The sequence below is a fragment of the Cyprinodon variegatus genome, unplaced genomic scaffold (genome assembly GCF_000732505.1).
Source record: "Cyprinodon variegatus isolate N-32 unplaced genomic scaffold, C_variegatus-1.0 Scaffold39, whole genome shotgun sequence".
Lineage (NCBI taxonomy): Eukaryota > Metazoa > Chordata > Actinopteri > Cyprinodontiformes > Cyprinodontidae > Cyprinodon > Cyprinodon variegatus.
The window spans coordinates 1,883,090-1,887,126 of record NW_015150492.1 but is presented as its reverse complement, the minus strand read 5'-3'; the positions used below and the strand labels follow the sequence as shown (position 1 = coordinate 1,887,126).

Genomic DNA, 4,037 nt, shown 5'->3' with positions numbered 1-4,037 from the left:
AATAGTCGGCTTTGGCCCTTTTTGTAGACCGCCTCGGTGTTTCTAGTCCAGTCCAACTTATTGTTAAAGTACACTCTGGTTTGTTACCTCCAAATCAGACTTTTAATAAAGAAGCAAATAAGGTAATTTTTTAAAATAAAACATTTTTAATTTTAGGTGATATCTGACTGCCATTTTTTCATCTTTCCAATGACCAACTACATGTTTTTTCCTAATTATTCTACCATTCCAAGCTACTCAAATACATGTCAAACATAAATACTTACACAGTGTTACCAGCTCCTTTTTAGTGATTTCTGATGTCCTTTGTAACCAATAGCCAAAGGTTTGTAGATGTTCCTCCAAACCAACATCACCTTATTAAGGTTCAATGCAACAACAAACATTTTATTTGGAGATATCTTTGCAGGTATGTATAAATCAGAGGTGTCTCTTACTCTTTACCTTTATTGGTCAGCTTCTTCAGCCAGTAAACAATGGTTCTAATGTTGTTAGCAGCCAAAGCCTCAGACCATTGATCCTCCAACATTTTGTCTGGATCTCAAAAATCAGGTATCAGGTTTTATGGCATGTTGAGGATCCACTGTAAAAAAAAGTTCAAATATATTGCTCTTATGTAGAAAAAGCAAAAGATGAGTTGTAATATGCATCACATATATGTTCTCCATATGGGTGTTCCAACCCATAACATTATTTAACCTTAGGATATTTTAGACATAATTAGATCAATGGATTGAGCAAGACCAGATTAAAACATGGAGGTAGGGGGAATAATTCTGACACATTTATAGATGTTGTATTTTCAATACTTACTCAGCATAGGGGAGGTTATTTGCCAACAGTTTGTTGATGGAACTTCCTCCGTCCCTGCAGAGCTGTAATTGCTACTGCTTCTGTCTTTCATGGAGATTTTCTATCAACCCTAAGTGGCTGCAGCACTTTTCCCTTCACCCAAGCTACTGTCCTAGATGTTAATCCACTAATCTCTCCCTGTTTACATTTTATTGGCTGAGACGCACCATCTCTGGTATAGCAGGGCGGCCCTTTGCAGAATGAGAATAGAGTTAACATAGAGGGACAGCAATAATTCTATTTATACAGAATAATCATATAATTTTGACCCTGTGTTTGTTTCTTTATGCAGTTTCTCAAAATTTCACAGAATTAATTTCTTCACACCACCCAAAGCTCTCTGCTAGCCTCCACCTTGATTGTGTCATTTATTAACAAGCAGAATTTCAAAAGACTTTCCCCCCCCCCATATTTTGTCCCCCCTACAATTTGATAAACCAATGTTGTATGACTATAAGGCATATGGAAAGTGATTACTGGCACATTAAGTATTTGTATTTAGTTCTGTGTCTAAACCATCCCATTCTAGTTCAGATTGTATGTTTGGGGTTGTTGTCCAGGTAGAAGGTGAAGCTCCGTCTTACTTCCATTTTTCTTTCAACGCTGCTCAGCTTCCATGTAACTGCATCCCCACAGTATAATGCTGCTACTACCATGTGTCAGCATAGGGTTGTGTACATGATGATGTTATACAGTATGTTTTCTCCACTTGGATGGGTTTTCATGTTGGCCAAAAGCTTAAGTTTTGTTCCATTATGCCCAGAGTACTTTCCATGTAATTGAGATGTGTTTTGTGACAAATTGGCTCTGTAATGGCTTTCTTTTAACATCCTGCCATAAAAGTCAGATTTGTGCAAGACTTTGCTCTCTGACGAGCAAATTTTCCCAACATGAATCTGTGAGTCTCCACCAGGCAAACAATGCTCTTTTTGCTGCTTACCTTATTAATTCTGTCATTTTCATTGGTGGAACCCCGCTTTATTCTTTTCTACAACGCACCTCCTCGCTGCTTTCCTTAGTGTTTATTTACTATTGTTCTTTAATAAAAATTTGATAGTCTTTATAAAACAAAAAAAGTTAATCAAGTTACAGTGCTTTATTGTTTTGAATAGGAGACATCTAAAGGTCATTGGTTGTTTTATTTACTAGAGTAAGAGGGAGATGAACAGAAATGTAATCCACACTTTTTAGGTCTTAAGTTTTATATCTGTGTTGATATTTCTTCTTCTTTTTAAGATTCTGTTGCAAGACTCTGGATTACCCAAAATTACCATTCAGTAGAACAGATCATTTCAGATTTTAAATTCCAACGTTCGTTTGTGAGTATTACTGAAAAAAAAAAAGAATTCAAATATTGTCTCAGATTTCATTGGTGACTCAGAATGTGTCACCGCTTCGTTATATGAGATATATGGTCCATTAAAACATTTAAAGTACTTTTAAAGTGTTTGATTATATATTTTAAGTGCATGAGGAATTCTATAGCAAGTGCACTCAAGGTTATCATCTATAGCTATTTTGAAATGAAATTTTAGTTTTGCATGTCCAGGGTGTACCCCACCTATTGCCCAATAGACCGAACAAGCACCGTTCCCACTAAGAAAAAATGGATGAATGTATCGTTTTGCATAATAAACAGTACATTGCATAGATTTACAGAAAGGTTTTTTATACCTCTGACTTTTTTATATTATTATGTGCTCTGTTCTAACTCAAATTCTAAATCACATATTTTTTTTAAAATTACAGCATTTGAATTTATGCATGAATAAACTTAAGAGACACACTTACATAACAGCTACTTGTCATTACTTTCCCAGAAGTGAGACAGTCAGATTTGCATAGGTGGCAGAAGGTGGGTCCAAATCCCCTGTTGGGCCGAGGGCTGATTAATGATTAAAAGGAGATTATGTGGAGGGTCAGGTGTTGGCTACTGGTCTCATTCAGATGCTTCTGTCGCTGCCTTTGTGATATCTGTGTCACTACAACAACTTAGCTCTGTCAAAAATGAAGTATGAGGACCTCATGAAGAAAATAGGCAAACGTGAGGATGATGTTGGGTCTTATAGGTGAAAACATCAAACCAGGAGGTAAATGTAAGTTTAATAATTTGTACTTTTAATAGTAGATCCTTTATATAAATCAGAGCTGTTGAACTCTACTTAAATAAACAGAATATAAATTATTTGTTATACATATGATGGAAGTAAGAGATACTTATATGTTGTTTGTTTCATGGTTATGGATGTAGAGCTGCTAATTTATGCTTTAAAATAATTTAGAAACTCTTTATCTAGCATTATTTTCCATTTTGAGGTGCTATATTTATGTGGTAACTGTTTTTTTTTTTGTATACAGCCTTCTTCAATATGACCATTATGCTGCGTCTACACTATATCAATTACGAGTACCAGAGTAAGCTGCTTATGAAAGGACCTGCAGAGAACTTACAATCAAACCCCCTCCGCTTGGTTCCCTGCCCCCTTTGGAGGATAAACTGTTCCTTTTCCAGGATCTACTTACATCCCATCTTCTATCGTATCCTCACCTTAAAGGAAAACTAAAAGAAAGACACTGACTATGGCAGTTTTAAAGGTAAAGTTCACTAAGACTAGGAGGGACAAGCTGGCCCAGATCCTATGGATCCTCAACTGGATTTCAGTGGTTACTGGTGTCATCCTGTTCAGCCTTGGGCTCTTCCTCAAAGTGGAGCTCAAAAAGCGGGAGGAGCTGATGGCAGAGAAAGATATCCAGTATGTTCCCAACATGCTGATCGCTGTGGGTCTCATTGCCTGTGTCATTAACTTCCTGGGAGGGAAGATCTGCTATGATTGTGTGGACACCACAAAGTTCTTGCGCTGGAAGCTGATACTGCTACCCTACATTGTGTGCACATTCTTTTTCACTCTCTGCGTGCTTGTGGGAGCGCTGATGTGTTACAGCATGCACTGGGAGCTGGAGGAGGCTCTAAACCTAGGTTTGATGCAAGCCATGAGGTTCTATAAAGACACAGACATGCCAGGACGCTGCTTCCTGAAACACACTGTGGACATGCTGCAGATACAGTTCCAGTGCTGTGGGAACAGCGGCTACAAAGACTGGTTTCAAATCCAGTGGATAAGCAACCGTTACTTGGACATGTCCAAAAAGGAGGTGGTAGAGTAAGTAAGCATATTGTTCAAACA

The 4,037-nt window shown here is 37.6% G+C and overlaps 1 pseudogene; it reads left to right on the top strand.

The window, feature by feature from the left end:
- Positions 1–3,432: 3,432 nt before the first annotated feature.
- Positions 3,433–4,037, top strand: part of LOC107081676 — a 2,657-nt pseudogene continuing 2,052 nt past the window's right edge.